At 38.4% G+C, this 21,050-nt stretch overlaps 1 protein-coding gene across 1 annotated transcript in view; it reads left to right on the plus strand.

The window, feature by feature from the left end:
• The first annotated feature begins 293 nt into the window (after positions 1–293).
• OXR1 (oxidation resistance 1) overlaps positions 294–21,050 on the plus strand; it is a 279,502-nt gene continuing 258,745 nt past the window's right edge. Inside the window, exon 1 of the mRNA XM_067290410.1 lies at positions 294–320. The gene's annotated coding sequence lies outside the window, so the exon portion shown is untranslated. The remainder of the gene's footprint in view (positions 321–21,050) is intronic.

Raw genomic sequence — 21,050 nt, forward strand, 5'->3', positions numbered from 1 at the left:
TTTAAGCTCCAGCTGTTCCTTTCCGCGGCGCCTATTTTTAGCTCATTCTCTTGGTAGCATCCAGCTCTGCCCCTGCCTCTCCGCGCCCCCCTTCCCCCCCGCTTCCGTCGGTGGTAGGTTCCGCTCGGAGACGGCCCGGGCACTGAGCATGTCCGAACGCGCTCGGCAGCGGCCGCCGCGCCGAGGCTGCGCTCGCGCGCCCCGTTCGCAGGGCGGGAAGGACGGCGCCCGGCGCGCGCGGCCGCGCGGCGCGTGAGGCAGGCGGGTGCGGGAGGCGCCGGCCGCCCCTGCTCCGCGGCGCCGGCCGCCGCAGCCCGCAAGTAAGTTTGTCCGCAGGCGCGGGGTGGCCGGGCGAGGGAGCGGGACCCCGGGCAGCCCTGGCGCGGGGGGAGCGGGGGCCGAGGCGCGGGGCGGCCCGGTGGCCGCGCTGAAGTTGGCGGCGGCGGCCTGCCCCGGCCGCCGCGTCTCCCCCGGGGCCGCCTGCGCCTGTGTCCCGCCGCTGCGGCAACTTCTGTGCTGCCTGCGGGCCGCTGCGGCGCGGCGGGGGGGGGCCGGGCGCCCCGGGGCTCCTGCCGCCCCTCTCGCGGCCGCCTGGCGCGGTGCTGCCCGGCGCGGAGCAGCGCGCTGCAGGGCGCGGAGGCGCCGCGGCCGCCGGCCCTTGAGGAGAGTTCAGCTCCTTCAGGTGCGCGGTGGCGCGGGCGCGCTGCAGCCAGCGTGGCCGAGGGAAAACGGGAAGGAACGGGCGGCCGCTTTCCCCGTGTGAAGATGACCCGCTATAAGAGTGCTGAGAAAAAATAGTATCCTATGCAAATGCATCATTAGTATAGATTTACTAAGGCTGTGGTATTTTACAGGAATTTCCGGTTAAACAGATGATAATTTAGGAAAGAAAATGCTTGCTGAGAGAAACTGTGGATTACATGTGGATTACATGTGTGTTGTTGTGGTTTTTTTTGTTCCCTAGTCTGAAAATTTATTACGGATGTGCTTTTAGTTTAGTATGGGTACAATACTTTAAACTTATACATCAACAGTAAAAATACAAAACTATGCCTTGAATTTTGTTTTTCCCTCCCCTCTAAACATTGGATTTTGATATTCAATTTAAATGTGCATATTCTATTTTTGGGTCTTTCATATATGAAGTCAGAATCCTATATTAATATTAGGAATATAAAGTTCTTTATTTAATGTTAAAAGCAGTACATCTTTAGTTCATTTCCTTCTCGTGCTCTGAAATGAGAAAGGGTTTCAGAAACTGCTTTCCTGCTGAATAGGAGGCTTGTTGTTTGCAAAGTTGTATTAAGACAGCTATCTAATTAAAATGATGAAATAATAGGGGAAGGGGAGTTTGAGTAGATTTCTGTGAATTCTGCTTTGCCTGACTCAGTGAAAGAATAGGACTAAGCGAGGACCAGTAAGGTCCTCTTGCTGTACAGTCTGTCTTAATCTTCATTAGACTGTTATGATAGGTATTCCTCAGTTTAATGGGCTGACTTTTGAAACTCTTGCAGGCATGATTATCTTTGCACGCTGATTTAGATTTGGTGGAATACTCAAGAGATGATTATGTTCGTAAGCTTAAATGTCTGCATTTTAAGCCTCTTTCTTTTAAATGATACTTATCAAAATTTAGATGCATTTTAAAGTTCTTAAAGACCCAGAACTTGCCATCTCTACTGTGTATATTCTTAATTCTGTTAATTAGCGCTATTGCAATGGAGACCGGAAGAATGTCGTGTGGTTGTTTCCATACCTCTAGGTCCCTTCCCCTCTCCCAAATGGAACAAAAAACCAAGACAGATCTCCAAAACAATAACGCGGGAGACAGTCTGTGGCTTTCTGAAAGCCAGTCAGTACGTGCGAATGGGATCTGACTTGTGCACGAATAAGCTGCTGTCCTGTCAGCTACATTCTAATGAGTATGCAATAACGTATGAAATAACTGGGTTCTTGAGTAGATGCCTTTTGCCTGCTGCACAAGACTCTAAGAGAATGCTGCAGGAAAGAACAGCTTGTGTTACCTATGCTGATGACACAGTGAAAAATAAGGAGGGAAAATTTGTACATGGCAAGCTGCCATTTCTCTCTTCTTGTAATTAGATTTGAGCTGAAATCGTAGTAGGTATTTCGGAAGTAAAATTGTTCAAAATATCAGAAACCTTTGAAGTCTATATTAAAAATGGCTTTCCATATGCTCTTGGCATAATAGTTTATTAAATAGGTAGCATTTGTGTTGCATTTACTGTTATGATATTTTAATACCTCTCATTATATCTCCAGAGCTCAAACAGATTAATAGAATTATTTCAGCATCCTAAAAAGATGAACACTCTTTGATAGTCAAAGCATAGGCAGACAGAGCATATAAGCATATCCTCGGACTACTCTGGCATCATTCATATAGAGTCTCAGTGGGTTCTCTCTCTTGTCCAGGTTTGAGCCCAACTAATGGAAATGAGAAAATTACTTGAGTGGCAGTGGGGTTAGATGTTAATTGTCTGGAAATGTCTAGCTTAGCAGATGCAGTGTTTGCACATACCTTTTACTGCCTGCAGGGAAAAAACTAACTGTAATTTTCTTCCTCCATGTATTTTTTTCCTTGAAAACTCTTATTGCTCCATTATTCAGTTAATCTAAGAAAATAACTTTTTTTTTTTCTTAATAAAGTGTGTCATCTTGCATTACTTCATGTATGCTCATGCACCTAGGAGTTTGGAGAGTAACAGAACTGTGGAAAGAAATGGTAAAATAGTTATTTTTACTTCAATAAAATAACAAAAAAATCTCTATTAATAATGCCTTAGGAAATTTCATTGGCAATTGATTACTCTGTAAGGCTGGCTAGAGACAATATCCTAGGATTGTCAGTGTGCTCAGTCAGCTGTTAATTCTCAAGAAGATCTCTTAGCTTTGTTTTTGTTGTTAAGCTACCTTAATTTCTTTCCTCTTCACCCTTTGGTGAGCAGCTATTGTTTCTTAAGTTACTATAGCAAAAATTTTCAATTAAGCATATTGCCAAAATCCATGTGGGAGGTGACAACCTTACAGAAGCATACAGCTGTTGCTGATAAGCATGGCTCAGTGTTAGCTTAGCACAAGAGTGCTATGTGCTCACAGCTAGAAGATCCTCAAAAACTTTTGTTTAATAGAAGGCATTACTTAAATTCGAATTACCTTCCTTGTTTGTTGCAACATTGCAACAGGCATCCTTTAAGGTAGGGTGTCTTCTTATGATGTATGAACTGTCACCATCAGAAGGCAGAAGGAGAGGTTTTGATAGGAAAAAGTGCATGTGCTCTGGGTGTTCTTGGGGAAGACTTTCATGTGTTTGAAAAAGACATCACTTTCTTCAGTTCAGTTATTCGGGGCTCTCTGGTGCCAGGAACAGATGCTCACATGGTGTGCTGAAGTGGTGAGCTTTAAATCATGCTTTTATTCTAGTATCTGCTCCTACCAGTTCTACTGGTGGGACGTACATATGGAGAAGGTATCTCCTGGATATCTAATGATATGTTATGGGTGTCAAACAGTTTCTAAAACAGAAAATTTTTGGACCTTAAGGTCAAAATCTTTCAGATTGTGCAGAGGCCGAAATCTTCTGTCAGTGAGAGTACTTGCCTATGGCCACAGCAATGCCATCAGTAAGCTTCTCCTGTATGTAAGGCTACTGACTCTATCTTCCAATTACACATTGAAGCAAGTTATCTTGCCACCCTGCTCCTACTTTCCTACGTTACTCTAGCAGAACAGACGTAGAGGGAGCATTAGCTATTCTGATATTTTTTTTGCCTGTGAAAGGGGAGAATGTGGAGAAGAAAAAGTCCGGGGGAAAAGAGACAGGCTGAGAGGAAAATATATAAATCTGTGTTAATCTTCACAGCTCTTGTACTGAGATCCAGCTGAAGTCTTGGCTCCTTAACTCTTCATGAAGTAACTCCCCCACTTCCCTTATTTGAGGAGAAAGGGCCTTTCAGCTTCACTTCGTTAGTCCTCAGGAATACACACAAATGTATTTCTTTAGAAATGCTGTGAGGAGAGACAGGAGCAAAGAGAAGAGAGGACAGCTACCCACAACTTAGACATTTCTCATAAGAGTTCCCAGCAGAGTCCTGAGCAGAGCTTACTAACAAGCTATTTGCAACAAAACAAAGGATGGTACCTTCTCTGAAGCCTGTGTAGCATGTTGTCCACATAGCCCAGGGGATGGTGATTAACATGGAAAGAACTGGGATTCCGAGCAGAAGGATAAAGTATACTATAGTTTTGTATGACAAGTGTATTTGTGAGTTGCTCCTTGAGTAGCTGGAGGCTGTGAACAATATACCAATCTTTTCTTTATTTCTTTTTTGCTGGACCCAGCTGTTTTCAGGCTTGGGTTGGTAAGTCTAAGCCAATTTCTGTTAAGCTTTCATGACCCTTTTTGTTTCATATGGAGTTTCTTCAAGATTAGAGATGAAGTAACAAAGTACATACTAAGTAATAGTTAATGAACTTTGGCAGCCCAGCTAATTTAGACTGATTTGAATAAGAGAGTTAAACTTGTGTAGGAATGATAGAATTTCCCCAGTACAACCATAGAGATTATAAAACCAGAGGAAATATTTGCAGTGACTTTCCACATAACAGAAACTGGGAGACAGCCTTGAATACATTCTTGGTTGAACAAGACTTTCCACTTGGGGGGGAGGGGAAGAACCCCTTCTGTTCATTTAAAAATTAGGAGTAAACCCCTCTTAATATGCCTGAATCCATCCAAGTCCTTCATGAGCTTTTAAATTATTAATTAGCCTAAGCATTTGTTTTTAATAACTTATTTTTAGTTTTGTACTATTTTTATTCAACTTCCAGCTATCAGATTTGACTTTAAATGCTAGTTCAAAGAGCCGCATATTGTCAAATTTATTTTCTTTATGAATGTATGTACAGATTGCTCAAGACCTCTTTATAAGACTAAACTCATTAAATCTTTTACTGTTATGCATATTTTCAGTCCTTGATTCATTTTTGAGACTAAACAATTATTCTGTCAACTGGAAGCTATACCTACTGTGTCTTGGATGCAAATGGTGACTTCCACAAGTGTACTTTACTTGAATGTGCTGTAACTTCACATATAACTAAAATCTCGGGGGGGGAGGCGGGGGGACACAAAAAAACCCTCCAAAAACAGTGAGTACTCTAACAGGTAAAGAGAACATAAAGCACTTCTTAATGGTGAGGTAGCTACAAGATTTTTTAGTACTTTGCTAATAAATCTAGCAGTGATCAAAAGTGAAAAATGAACGAAAGAGAAAATTTTGAACACTCTTAGAGCATTATTTTCTTTTTTAATAAATCATTGTGACAAATTGTCCAGACCACATACTGCTTATTTAGTTGCTGAATAATATTAACAATAATAAGCAGTGTTTCTAAGATGCATCTCTCATGCCTTCTGATCAGTCTGTGTAGCCTAATAAGTTGTTTATGCAAGCCCCAGAATGGAACTGCTTACCTAGACATTGCTTTGACAGTGATGTAACTTTCCTGATTAGAACTTCATGATTTTTTTTTTCTAGAAACCGCAAATTAACTTTTTTTAATATATACTTCTAATATAATGTTATTTAAATACTTAACGGTAATTTACTTGCTGGAAGCAGGACATACAAATTGGGACTTTTTTGTCCGGCTTTCTGCTTTTCAAAAACACATAAATGACAGTACTGGAACACTACTCTGTACAAATAACATTTTAAATGAAGCAGTCAGCAAAGAAGAATGTTTCATGTAGCGTGCAATATTTTAGGTTGTTGTAACTACCTGTTGCCATAGTTGGATTTTCAGGGAAAGCTATTGACAGAGCTTAAGCTGATGGTAATGGTGTTAATAATGATGTTGAGCTGATTTTTCTATAGGAGGTGGTAACCTTGTTGGGCTGTGAATGAGAAGCTTAGCCATGTATAATCCATCTTAAGAGTTTGCACATTGTTCAATAATCAATGATCAGAGAGTAAGTGTTTTTTGTTAACCTGGGATATATCCCTTTCATCACATTGAAGAAGACTCAGCTGACATCTGTCCATTGATGAATGTGCAGTATTTCTAATGGAGCATGTAAAGGAGAGCTGTGGCAGTTCTGTATCAATCACGTCTTACCTCTGAAAGTCAAAGTATTACCTCTGATAGTATGGGCAACTTGTTTGTTCAGTGGTACTATTTGTACACACTTACGTTCTGAAAGATGTTCCAGCAACTACTTCTATCGCATCAAGATAGGGTACCAGGAACAATCTTCTCTATCTTCACAGAATCAAAGAATGGTTGAGATTGGAAGGGACCTTTAAAGATCATCTAGTCCAACCCCCCTGCTCAAGCAGGGTCAGTTAGAGCAGGTTGCCCAGGACCCTGTGCAGATGGCTTTGGAATATCTCCAAGGATGGAGACTCTGCAACCTCTCAGGGCAACCTGTTCCAGTACTCTGTCACCCTCACAGTTTTAAAAAAAAAAAAAAAAAAAAAGAGAGAGAGAGAGAATTCCTTATTTTCAGATGGAACTACTTGTGTTTCAGGTTGTGCCTGTTGCCTCTCATCCTGTCACTGGTCACTATGGGAACAGTCTGGCCCCATCCTCTTTACACTTTCAGATATTAAAATGCATTGATAAGATTCCCCCCTCAGTTTTATCTTCTCCAGGCTGAACAGTCCCAGCTCTCCTCAGAATCTCCTCATATGAGAGATGCTCTAGTCCCTTAATCGTCAGTGGGGGATCCCATCCATTAAACCGCTGAATTTCTGAATATGGAGAGATTTTATTGTGCTAATGCATAGCATATCTGCTTAATTTATATGCCTGTTCTTTCCAGCTGCTTTGTATAAAATTCCCATTTATTTCACTGTGAACTTGAGTTCTGGAAACACAGAAAAAAATCAACTATCTCCGGTGCTCCTTTTATGAAAGCTTTTGGGATGCACACTGATGAAATGACTTCATAGGTAAAACATTGTTTGCTTTAGTACTCCTACAGTTAATAAGAGTCCAGAAACTTTTATAAGAGGAAAAGCATATAAAAGTAAGGCTTTAAGCCTGATACTGTAAATACAGCCAAATTTTTTTCTTAAGGCATTAATACAGCCACATTCTATGTAGGCACCTTCTAAAATAATAGTTAATATGTTATTAGTTATTCCTTAATCTAACAATAGCTGTACAAGTGCTTAAAAATAAATCATCTTCATATTTCATGAATAATACAGAGCATACTAAAATGTTAGTATTTATAGTCACTGAAGTGCAAGTGGATTCACTTGTGAGTCTTCCTTATTTTCTTTGTGATTTTAAATTATTAATACTGTTATTTCATAAATTGATATTTATATATTGCTGATGTAAACCAAATCTATTCAGTCATCTGTATCTCTGGAAGTTGAATTCCAAGTTGTCTTATGCATTAACTTACACTGAAAAGGTGGGACATCCATGTTGTTGATACAAGCACATTCAGCAATGATTAATCGATGATGCTCTAGCTTCTGAAAAAGGGTGATGTAACAGCTTTTAAATTCCCTTTAGAGAAGGAAAAAATTCTTATTCAGGGACTACAAAGAGCAATAGCAAGGTAAACAGATATGATAGGAAACAATTGGGATCTGATGGTTTGTCTTGGGGGATTTCTCAATATTTTCTCTTGGTTTATGCCTACATCTCTTTTTTGTTTTTCTCTCTCTCTCTTTTTCTTTTTTCCCCTCTCCTCTAATGTATGTAACTCCCCAGCCTTTCTGGGCAACCTGCTCCAGTGTTCAGCCACCCTCACAGCAAAAAAGTGTTTTCTTTGTTCCGATGGAATCTCCTGTCTTTCAATTTGTGCCCATTACTTCTTGTCCTGTCTTTGGGCACCACTGAGAAGAATCTGGCTCCATCTTCTTTACGCTGACCCATCAGGTATTTACAACATTGATCATATCCTGCTTAAGCCTTCTGTTCTCCAGGCTGAACAGTCCCAGCTCTCTGTCTCTCCTCATATGAGTGATGCTCCAGTTGCTCAGTCATGTTTGTGGCCCTTTGCTGAACTCACTCCAGTATGTCCGTGTCTCTCGTGTGCTGGGGAGCCCAGCACTGGACACAGCACTCCAGGTGTGGCCTCACCTGTGTGCTGAGCGGAGGGGAAGGATCACTACCGTTGATCTGCTGGCAACACTCTACCTAATGCAGCCCAGGATGTCGCTGGCCTTCTTTGCGGGAAGGGTGCATTGCTGGCTCATGGTCAACTTGTTGTCCACTGGGACCCTGGGGCGTTCTCTGCAAAGCTGCTTTTCAGCCAGTCAGCCTCCAGCAGGGAGTTGTTCCTCCCCAGATGCAGGACTTTGCCCTTCCCTTTGTCGAGCTCTCTGCCCATCTCTCCAGCCTGTTGAGATCCCTCTGAATGGCAGCACAGTCCTCTGGTCTATAAGTGTATCTGGTGTATCACTCCTCCCACTTTTGTATCATCTTCAAACTTGCTGAGAGAGCATTTGGTCCCATCATCCAGCTCATTAATGAAGATCCTAAACAGTATTAGCCCCAGCATCAACCCCTGGAGGACATCACTGGTGCCTGGCTTCCATGCCACTGATCACAACCCTTTGAGCCCAGCAGCTCAGCCAGTTTTCAGTCCACCTTACTGTCTGCTCATCTAGCCTGTACTTCATCAGCTTGCCTATGAGGGTGTTATGGAAGATGGTGTCAGAAGCCTTACTAAAGTCAACATAAACAACATCCACTGCTCTCCCCCTCATCCACCAAGCCAGTCATCTCACTGTAGAAGGCTATCAGGTTGGTTAAGCACGATTTCCACTTTGTAAATGTTCATACTGACTACTCCCGGTTACCTTCTTGGCCTTCTTGTGTCTGGAAATGGTTTCCAGAATTAGTTGCTCCATCACCCTCCCTATGTCAAGCTTGAGTTTGCTAGAGAAGCATGGAACCAAAAATCAGTGAATCACAGGTATGTCAAAAACTCAGTGAACACCGTAGAGGGCTAAAAGGCTAAAAGCAATCGAGAGATTACTTATCTTATACTCTTTGCCCAAAGCAAAAGCAGCCACATTTAAGTCATTTCCAATATGTATTTGTTTAACTATAACCTGATCTTAAAACTTCAAATTATGGAGACTGCACAATCTGTAATAGGGCTTTGCTATCCTAAACATGAGATTTTTTTTTCCTGATCCTAGCCTAAATAGTCTTTACCACAGCTCAAGCTCATTACTCTTCTTCCTCTCCCAATAGATACAGAGATTAATTCTCTACCCTTTTTCTTGCAACAGCATTTCATACATTTGAGCACTGTTCTCATTTCTCCCCGTGTCTCTTTTCTAGATCAAATAAGCCCTTAGAATCTGATCTTTCATATAGGTCATATTTTCTAGACCTCTGATCATCTTTCCTCCTGTATTGAAATGTGGATGCCCAAAACTGGAGACAGTATTCCAGGAAGAACTGAGTAAAATAAGAAGATTATTTAATATCTTACATACAAAATCCTGGATCTATGTTCCACTTTATGCTTCCTTTTTAGTTCCTCAGTAGTCTACATCAGTGGCTCACATCCAGTTTGTTATTCATGTCTCAGATACTTTGTTCCAGGGGTCCTACATGACTAATCATTCCCTGTCTTGTGTTTTGTAAATTCTGGAAACTCAACAATACATCACAATTGTCAAAAAGAATTTGCTAATGAGTTTTGTGATTGCTTCAGTCAGTTTCCTATATATTTTAGTGTGAACCTCATTAAGTTCATATGATTTAAGGTTTGACTAATAACAAAAAATTACAAAATACCAATTCCATCAATCATCTGTGGGGTGGAAGCGTCGTACTTCGACATTAAAGCTAGAATGGGTAGTCTGAATACAGCATGTTTTACATTACATCATGACCAGTGTTTTATAGAAGTACAGGATATACTGCAATACTACTACACCTTTGCTGCCCTCAGGTTAAGAGTGGGTAGAAATAAATGAAGTTAGAGAAAGAGAGATTGAGTGAGATGATTTTGCTGTCTCTTACAGCTTCTGGTAAGCTCTGAAAATCATCTAGAATGCAAGACTTATGTTTCTGCTGATTTCCTTGAAATGACTTATTTTATGTCTCTTAATTAATCTTATGTCTCTTAATTAATCTCTTCTAGCTTTTAGTTTACTTCAAAAAACAAAACAAAACAAAACAAAAAGGTGGACCTAGACAGCCAAAACCTCATACTTTGCAACAATGCTGTAGCCTGTGACCAGAAAGGCAGCTAAAAGCAAGGTCTTACATAGTCCTAAGCTGACATAGGTTTGCCAGGTCTCAGAACATGCATCTTTGTCATACTTATCTTTCTCTAGCAGCACTGTAAGCATCAGTGAAAGATACAGACGGTGCATTTCAGTTTTCACTGTTCTTTTCTTTCCCAGTTTTTGTGCATTCATCTCATTTTTTTCTTCAGAGACAGGATCTGACTCACACAATAGCAAGAACAGTAACAACTTCAACCCATCCAATGAACTTTCTCTCATTTCCCCCAAGGACAGTTAACAGAAGAAAGGTTACAAAAAAACCTGTCTATAGCTAAAAAGGGTGAAAGAACGTAGCTGCTAATGTGAAAGCTTGCTTTAATAAAGAGTTAGAAGAAATTTTAGTGCTGATCTTAGTGATTATTTATGATAGATTAGGCACCATGAGTTAAATTTGAATATTAATTTGATCCCATAGCATATAACAATGCCTCGCAGACCATATATGCTGTTGGAATCAACAGCCCTTATGGCCTTTCATATAAAACGGTTTATTAATGAAAAAAATATATATATTTTAGCATAGCTAAACTGAGTCATGTGAAACTATGTTCCAAGAAAATTATACATGTTATCTAACTCCTCCCAGCAGAAAACTAAACATAGGAATTTTAAATCTTAATATAAAAGCCTGAGCCTCTCTACCAGTTAAATAAAGGACCTTTGTTTTACCAAATATGGTATAGCTACCATTGGAAGAGGATATAGCATCACAACAAAAAGATTACAAATAGATCAATCAATGCAAAGGCGTTAAAGGATGCTTTCAATTTAATTTAATCGAAGAAAAAGTTCGTAATTTGTTGAAATTTCTCCACTTCAGAAATCTTAGGATTTCTCTTCATATTTTTTCACTTCAAAAAAAGACACAGCATGGAAGGACCTATGCATTTGGTTAGTTTACTAACCCAAATCTGACAAGGAATTGACCCACTTCTGAGGCATAATACTTTTGTTATAGAGATGTCTTTTGGTAGCTATTGGTACGATACAACAGCAAATCTCTGCAAGTCAGAAATCTTTTTTGCCAAAGGTACAAGATTTACAGTGAGAACCAAAGACAAGAAAATATTTTAACCCACTGGAAGGTTTCATAATGTCTCCTGGGAGGCTTCGTGGGGGGGAAAATGAGGTGTCAGATGATGGGATGTACAAGTTACTACTACAAATGTGCACAGTTTTCACTGTAGTATGCACCATTATCTTGATCTCCAGTAAAACCACCCCAGGCACCTCCAGGACCAAAGATGTTCCTTTAAGATTCAAACAACCATCTGTGAAACTCAAAGCTGCTAATACCAACATGTTGTCTGTAGGTGATACACAGAGACAAGTAATATGCATTTAAAGTGAATTGCGTCATCTGACAGAAGTGCAGTAATCTGCTGGAAAGAGACTGTGGAAAAAATACTACTTCAGAAACCTTATTTTTTAGTGAGAAATGAAATCTCCAGGAAAATACTAGATGAGCCAGGCTTATTGAGATGCCTTATTATCTTTTTAATCAAACACATGAGTCAGCAGAATATTTAATAGCCTATTGTTTTTATTCCTTAATTATAATGCCATCTGTGAGTAATGCATTTGCCCTATGTTGTAAGAATGAACAATTGCTTTTTTTTATTTTTATTATTATTTTTTTTTTACTCTTGTCATTCTACTGGAGTTTCATTTTTTGAAGCCCACTAGTGGGCCCAGAGATTTAAAAGTATCTCCTACAAAAGTGCAAAAGAAGCAGTGGGAGCTGGGCCTGGGAAACCCTGTTTGCAGGGACTCAATAGTCTGCAGCAAGCAGGCATACCAGGCAACATGCAGGCAATCTGCACTTCCTGGCAAACCTAATTAAAAAGCTGACACAATTACTCAATGTGCATAAGTGAAACTGCTCATGTATATCTTCCTGGCCTTACTGCACACTATTCTAAATTTATATTTATTACAACTATTTGAGAATCTTTGGAAACCATCACTTTTTCCAGATTCTGGTTACAGAGAAACTACGTCACTCTACAGTGCTGCGCAAGGTTCTGTTTTGACAACAACATGCAGCCACTGTCAATCCTGTAAGAGCCTGCAACTTCAATAAAGTCAGTCTTTAATACAGGTTTTGCAAGAAATGCACAAGCAATCAATGCCACCCTGCTTGTCTTCAAGACCATAAGTAATTAGATACATCTGTTGCATAGCAGAATCTGAAGGTTTCTATAACCTAGAGACATACCCAGAAATGGAAGCAGGCAAAACCTCACTCTGGACTAGAACACTGGCTCCAAAGACTGGGAAATTACTGCTGTAAGAATGATCAAACTGACCTAGGACTTTTCCATTCCCAATTCATTCTCTTTCTGTTGAGAGAGACAGTGGGATACTGGCTTTCTCTTGGCAAGAAAAAAAAATGGAAAAAAAAATCAGTATTTGAAAACTAGAGAATGGAAATAACAGCAAGAGAACCTTGCAAAATATTTAAAATTTAAAAAAAATTGATGTTACAGTTTGTGTCACTAAGTTTTCAAGACACTGGGAAAAACTACAGGTCAAACCAAAAACAAAATGTAAAATAAATAAAAATCAATCATCAAACTAAAGTAGAAACAAATTTTCAGTTATAAATAGCTTAAAACAAAACTCCAATGTCAACAAGAATTGATAAAATTTCTGCTGTAATTACCTAAATACATGAAAAGCATGTTCCTACAAGAAGCTAATTTTTTACAGTATTATTGGGTTTATTTTGCCTGTGAGAAGAAATCAAAGTCTGATCAATGAGAAGTCTTTATCAACTTGAATTTATGAGCAGCTTGGAGCAACCACACACAACTCAGAAGCTAAAATACATTTTTTCCAAGCTATGGTAAAAATCACCGTATAGGGTAGAATAAAGCTGTATAGGGAAGAATAAACAAACATTTTTCCTCTACTTGTCATAACTTGCAAACAGCTCCTTCTTGCTTGTTAGGAAAATGAAGTGTTTTAGTCGGTTTCCTTGTATGCAACAACAAAGTATAACATTTTTCCTTTATTTAAGGTTTGTTATTTATTTCACCAGCCAAGAATAAATACAAAATTGAGAATCAATTTATTATTGAGATCTTTCTTGTAGGTCTCCCAGGAGGCACAGTCAGCCACTCAGAACTGAAGTCAGGGAAAAATGTCATTGCCCTTGGGTGGCCAACATTCAGCACAGTGGGCAATCTTTATTGTCCACTGTGTTATAATAGTTTCTCAGCAGGGAAGGCAGCATGCAGTAACGCGATGACGTGTAAGATAATGCCTAAAAATACAGAACTCCATTTTGGGGAGGGCTGATGAGAAGTGAGTGTTTACAGTGGCATCAGAAGGAAAAAAGGCCAGAATGTCTTGGTTCTCTTTCTAGTTTTGAACACTGGCAAACCTTTTTCATTCTGTATCACACACGTTCAGTGAACCAAAGGCAATTTCTTTCCATCAGGTGCTTTTTAATTTGGTCACTTGCTTAACTCTCCTCTAAAGATCTCTTCTCAACTCTGCCATTTATGACATCTAATTTTCCAAAGGCAGGAAATGGGATGTATATACCCAGGAAACAACTATGCCACTGCATGTTGTAGACCCTCTCCTGGTTCCTTATATAACTGGCAGGTCAATTGTCACTGGCAATGAACTTCTACTTTACTTTTACTTATTTAAAATGTCTGGAGAAGCTGAACTAGAAGAGTCAATTATAGTCATTACAGTTAATTGAGAAAAAAGGCAACACAAGGGTTAACATCCAATGATTTCATATGGAAAAATGGGTCACTGAGATCCAAAGATTTTCTATGAACAGTGGGCACTGGTAAAACATTTTAAGTCAAACTGGAGCTGACTGAAAATTTTCCATCAAAAACACTATGATTTTTTGTGCGTGTAAAAAGGTCATGTTTTATAAGATGCTTGGTTTTGTATTTCTCACTACTCTCCTTCAGACTTCTTCAGACTGTGTTGAAGCAAATTTTGAAACTCACCTCACTGATTAGCTCCTAACATTGTAAGCAATTCCACTCACTCCAACAGGCTAAGAGGCTATTCAGCATCTGAATGCTGAATAAAGTATCAGCATTCAACCAAACCGAGTAAGGACAGATCCAAAGGAGGACCAAAACACCTGTAGGCAAGATCCATAACTCCTACTTTGATGGTTTCACACCCAGGTTTCACACCCAGTCAGCTCTTCTGGTGAAGCTGGGCTACACTGCTCTCAGGAGTGCAAGAGACATGGGGCCAAGGCGGCAAGCAAGTGGAAGACAGATGCTTCAGAGCTATTCAATTAAGTTTTACTAAGCATTAATCCTCTCAGTAAGAAGCAGTATGCCAGCTCACAAAGTGCTGCACACTACCTTCACAGTGGAGAAAAGCTCCCCAGTATCGAGACGCAGTCTCTTTATTGGGAAGATGCAGGAGTTCAGAAACTGTGAAGTACAGCAGCTCCTGCAAGACTTAGGGAGGCTTCATAAATCTGAAACTTTAGTGGGATTATGGCAAAACGTACTCAAGGCGCAGACTCAGACTGGAGCATGCCATTTAGTAGTGACTTGGAGTGTTGCTGGGAGGGGGCAGACCTGCAAATAAAACACAATTTGAGATGACCCAATTAGTCTACTCCGAAAATCTCTAAAATGGAAGAAAATATGCTTCCGCCCTTCTTTAAAATACTTAATTCCCTACATTAAATCTGTTTTAGCTAAAAATCTCTTTGTAAGAATTAAAAAAACCAATTAATATAAAATTAAAATCAGATCAGATAAATATGCTACCTTGTCATCTGCTGTTTGGTCAGAATCAGGTATACTTTTGGTTAAAGAAGCAAGTGTAAGTGGATTCTTTCTCTATTAGTAGTGGAAGTTGCCTGCACCCAGCAGTTCTGAATAATACCCAGTAACTGATTACCTGTTTCTGGATCTGACATTTTTAAAATCATGAGGTGAAAAGGCCAGGCAGAAAGAAAATGAGTTGCTACAGAGCTGTAGTTACATTCACAGTCATCACTACACCCTCTCTTTGCAGCTAAAATACACAGATTGAGTGCTGATACCCTGAATGGGCATGAAATATGGAAAACCCTCCAGCCATCTAACTTCCAGTACCAAAAGTAACAGTAATATGATCACTGCACGGATGGAGTGAAGCACTGTTGAAACAAGGACAGTCAAGACTGACAAAGCATGAAACTAGATCTAGGAAAATGCAAAAAGATGTGGTCTGTGAAATCTGGCCCTATTTTCTTGAAAAAATGGGAACTGTTTGTCCAACGTCACTTTTTTTGCCAGCTTAATCACAGAAAGGAAAGTGTGAGTGAAGGATGCATCTCATCCTTCTCAAAGGATAAGAAGTCTCAGATATTCCCACTAAACAACTTCTATTTTGTGTTTTCTGTGTGCAAAATGGAAGATATGAGCCACCGGACAGGAAAAAAATATTGCTGTGGCATGTAAAATATTAATCATTTTAATTTTTTTCAAGCACTTATTAGAAAACAAATCAACTTGATACTACCTTGGTCTTGCTGATCTGTTTTGCTTTCACACAATTATACTAGCCATACAGCCTCTCAAGACAGTTTCTAATGAGAAACCCAATTAACATTCAGCACTTTAAAGATGCAGAATTTAAGTTTTGTATGCACTTTTTCTTAGCCAGCTAAATGATGAACACCATTTATTCTGAATAATAAAAACAAGAATAGAAAGTATTAAAAAGACAACAGGTCAAACAAGGGAACTCTTAACTACAGCTGGTTATTAATCAATTTATTTCAAACAGTGGTTTCTAAGCAGTACAAACGTGTACTATGTGCCCATAAAAATAAGTGGAGTGAAAAACTGGATGCTCTAATTCTTAAAGGATGTTGATCACTCAGGATTAAAAGCGCTGCATTGCATAAGAAAATGAAAACAGCACTAGGTCTTCAGCTACGGCATAACGCAGTTATTCAAGAAATATACATCAGAAAGATCTGTCATCCATTTTTAGTTGCATAATTTAAGTAATGGGGAAAAATGTTTTACGCTCTTCTAAAGCTATAACAATGAAGCACATCCACAATAAACAAGGTCAACAATTGTATCTGTTTACAAACAGTCAGATTATGAATCTGCTAACTGGCAATCCTGAAAGCTCCTTACTGAGTAAGATTAATATGGAGTTTCTGTTTATCATTCTGAGATAGCTAAAGAACCTCATTTACAAAAATACAAATGGCTCCTTTTTTTCAACAGTGTAAATTTATTTAAGAGCTCTATGCATATTTCCTGGATTTACAGTAAAATGTATGCAGTGTTGCTTAGCACAAGTATATAGAAATCACAACTCATCTATCTGGATACATCAAATACTATCTTGTTGGTAAAATGGAATTCAAAAGGTTGAGAAGATAGCTTTATTTTATTAAGAACATATTCCATCAGTGCAAACTACAATTAAAATACCCTTTGCCCATCGATGAATGAACTGACACAGAACCCACACTTTAAAATGCTTAACTTTAGTGGGACATATGGTTTAATAGATTTCACAGTGAATTTCATTTTAAGTGGCTCAGGTCTTCAGTGTAGCAAAGTTGTAGCAAGACATGCTCTAAGTGGATTGCCTGAATTGTCCCTTCTGTCACCCTACAGCCCACTGCTTACTGTAGGGTATTACGGTCGGCCTGCAACACCTCTTTTCAGGAAGCAGTAGCTGCAACTGAAAGCATATTTGCTTCCATCAGAAACTCCGACTTGCACCAAATGCAGTACAGCTCTGAATACAATTTACAGAACTGAGATCCTTCCTTTCAGTAAGACCAAAATTAAGGGGGCACATGATGATAGAAATGAAATACTCAGTATCTATGCATGAACAGAAATTGAGAAAAACTGTTAATATAGGTCTTTTGGTTTTAAATAAATTAAATAAATACTAATTACTTTTTCTAAGCCCTTAGTCTATCACTGAGATAGAGAATGCAAGCTAGCATTTAGTTATGTTGGCTTACGATAACACACATTTTCTACCAGGGCCCTAAGGGGCAAAGATAAAAGAAAAAAAAGAGAATAAATTGCAGTGGCATATGGACCATGGCTTTGGATATGTTTAGGAAGATGAGCTACCAGAAACCAAAATGTCCCAGACTGCAAGCAATGGTACCTGCACGGGATCTATAATCATGGTTGCTCTGGTTCTGTGTCTTCTCCCAGAGGCACCTGCCAGCAGGCATCTCTGCCAGAAATTACAGTCTCCCAGAAGAAGAAAAGGAGTGGAAAAACTCTGGAAAACACATAGACTGATCAAGCAAGATGATGCTGGATCATCTCCCATGAGGCTGGGGAGGAAAGAGGTCAGGTCATTCAGAGAGTCTGCTGAGTATCAGATTTTGTCTCTGATTAGGCTTATCTTTTTAATTATTATATTTTTATTTACTTCTGTGACCTCATTATTATATTTTGCGACAGCAAAAATCCAGGGAAAGGCTAGGGATAAGGAGAGATCATTCCTTCTGTAAATATGGGTCTTGCCATATCTTCTTTTTTTTAAATGGTATATGAACAAAAATAAAACCTAAAATGAGAAACTAAAACTCATTAAACGTGCTTTCAGACTCTGCTGAGGAACTCCTCTTTTTGCCTTATCTCAGCCATGCATTTTTTTCAAATTTTCTTTCCTTAAATGAAATTATACTGATGGACTTTGTTGTTAATTAGAAAAGCAAGATCTCATGACTAATCTAACAATAGCAGAAGAAACCATTCCCTCCAAGGATACTTCACATTGATCCTCTGTTATATGATAGGAATTTTAAATATTGAAGAAATTGCTCACAAAAGCTTTACTCTAAATTATCTACTTTGAAACTCTACATATGGAAATAAAGAGTGACACAATACTTCACTTGACAGCTAAACTACAATTTTAGGAAAAAACTGAAACCTTCCCCTTCATATTAAACTAGAATTTGTAAGTAGTACGTGCAACAGAAATAGCATAGAAAAAATTGGCAAAAAAAATCTAGATCAAAGCAACTTGTTTGAATTGACCTTATGACAGAAAGAAAAATTAAGGAAAAGATGAATTCATTGAAGATAAATATGTTTGAAACAAAGCCAAGATGGCAGACAGGCTTACAATATGGCATATATCAAATATGTGACATGGAACACTCTGAAAGGTCATGGCTGTATCTAAATTTACAGAAAAAGGAAAAAGTAGTCACTCTTTATTTAACATACCTCTGGTCAAATCAGTCCTACTCCAAAATAAGTAAGTTCAAAACAAGTTCCGCAAGAATAACAGTTTGCCTTAATATCCTCTCCAGATGGAGTTTGCAACTTAATGAATAACAAGTAGCATAAAATCTTGCAGCCAAAATTATACCCACTCAAATCTAAACAGCATAAGAAGCACAGGGATGGGCAGAACACTTACGGCTGTACTAGCCATCCTAAACACTTGCTCATCCTAAAATATTCTTTATCCTAAGCACTTGCAAAGATTAAATTGGGATGACTTGGAGTGATGAATGACTCAGATATTAACATCAGTCCATTCACCGAAAAACAGATCACAGACTTACTCAGGAAATGTGCTATCGCAAGGCCAGAGCTGGATCAAAAAGCCTGTCAAACTCCCTAACAGACGACTGTAAAATCAGTTCAGTATTTATTCTTTAGAAAGCAATTTATTTCACTCAAAGAGAAAAGGCACACTAATTTCACAGAAGGTAGCTTCTTGACTCAAAAAACTAATGTAATAAAGAAGAAATTAAGCTATAAACCCACTTCAGTAATGAAACAGCATGCAGGTTTATTTTGTCAAATGCGAGATACTGTTGAAAAATATGAACCACACTGACAAGGAAGCAATTTGAGTAAGAACTACAGCACTATCAAAAACAAAGGGAAGTATAAGATCCATATTTAGGAAGTCGGGAAATTTAACAGAATACAACTGGAGAAATTCACAAGCAGGCAAAATTGATTCAAAAAGAATCGATGTATAAAGTCTCTTTGGAGAAATGAAAAGCGTGTTAGCATACTTTTAACATCCACAGTTTTTGTGACCAAAAATCTAGGAATGACTCTTTGCTTTTAATTTTCCTACAACATGTACATAAACAAGAAAAAGATTACAGTGATACAATTGGGAGTGACATGTGCTGTCATTTATAAAACATGAAAACTGAAAATACAGTTCTTAAACTTAGACAAAAAATTAGAGACTCAGAGTATTTGCAAAGGCTGATTTTAAGAAAATAAGGTAAACTGCCAAGAAGCCACTATCATCCATGGATAGAAAGACAGACAGACAGACAGACAGACAGACAAACACCTTCACAGGGCTATTTAGAGCAGAAGCCAAATTTAGCTATTTATTTATTATTTAGCTAATATAGCAATTAAATGAGGGAGCCTTGAGAGATTAGACCTTGTAAACACCATGCTCAGGCATGAAAATCAGGAATGATTTTCAGCAGTACTAAACACACACAGCTCCTACTGGCTTCAATAAAGGTCGAAGTATTTTGAACTTCTAAGAATCAATATGAATTTAGCATTTTAGACACTCAAGTATAACAATTACTGAATTCAATTCCACTTAAAAAATTACTTCAGCTGCTCAGGAATATTGAAAACTCCACTCCCAAGATCTGTAATCATAAGAAAGCATTAGCATAAACACTCTGTAGTGCTTTGCCCATAACATTACAGGTGGGTAGCCAAAAAGAATCTTTTATTGTGGTTTTTCTTTTGTTTTCTTCTTTTTCTGACAGTGTATGACGAGTTACATATTTAGGGATAATAGAGGAGCTAGAAGTATCATATATATTTTTAAGCCATTCTGTTTTGCTTTTATCACTAAGGATGCTACCAGTATTATTTTGAAGTTAATTTACATCATGATACTGAAAATTTTCTTAAAACCCTAGTTTCCTGAAACACGTAGTGAAGCTTTAATTCCAGTAGCAATTTAAAAGAGAAATGGTCTAGTTCTTTGATTTTTTAGAAAAGTTTGAAACCATGCACTCTAAATACTTTTTTACTATTATTTTTTAAATCTCATTATATTCTATCAATCTTACAATTTTTTAGACCAAATTTTTTTATACTATTGTGGACTGAAACAAACGGATGGATTCAGACGTATTAAATAAATGCATTTGCATTATATAATCAAAGTGCAAAAAGTGCTGAAAGACCGTAAATGGTAACTGGAAAGAGAGCTCAGACAAAGAAAGCTCATGGGAAAACGTTATGGAAATGGCAAGTAATTCAGTGTTAAGATGGATTGGGGACTGTCTATTTGTGAGTTTTGATAATACTCTAAAATCAAAAAGAAAGAAAAAGTGAAACATATGCTGCCTGCACTGCTATCTCCATTTGCAAAATTTTAATGTTTATAAATCCCCACATGGGACATTTCAACTAATGATACAGGAGAATAAAACTAGCCTAATTATGCCCTTCTTAAAGCCAGTTATGCAGGTAACCCATTTCTCATGAAAACTTAAAATTGCTTTACATTTTCCTCACCTTTTTCTATGAAATACGCATTTAGTTGCTTCTTTATGTTCTAACTTCCTATTTTTTACAAGTCATTATTAAAATGGAAATTAAAATAATTGTATTTCCATATAAAAAACCAAAAGGATGAACGATTTCACATTGAATTCAACTGTATAAATAATAATGATATCGATAATAGCAGTCTTGCTTGCCCAAGCATCATGAAAATGACACCGCACACTCAGACCATTGTTTAAAG

The sequence above is a fragment of the Apteryx mantelli genome, chromosome 2 (genome assembly GCF_036417845.1).
Source record: "Apteryx mantelli isolate bAptMan1 chromosome 2, bAptMan1.hap1, whole genome shotgun sequence".
In the NCBI taxonomy this organism is placed as follows: domain Eukaryota; kingdom Metazoa; phylum Chordata; class Aves; order Apterygiformes; family Apterygidae; genus Apteryx; species Apteryx mantelli.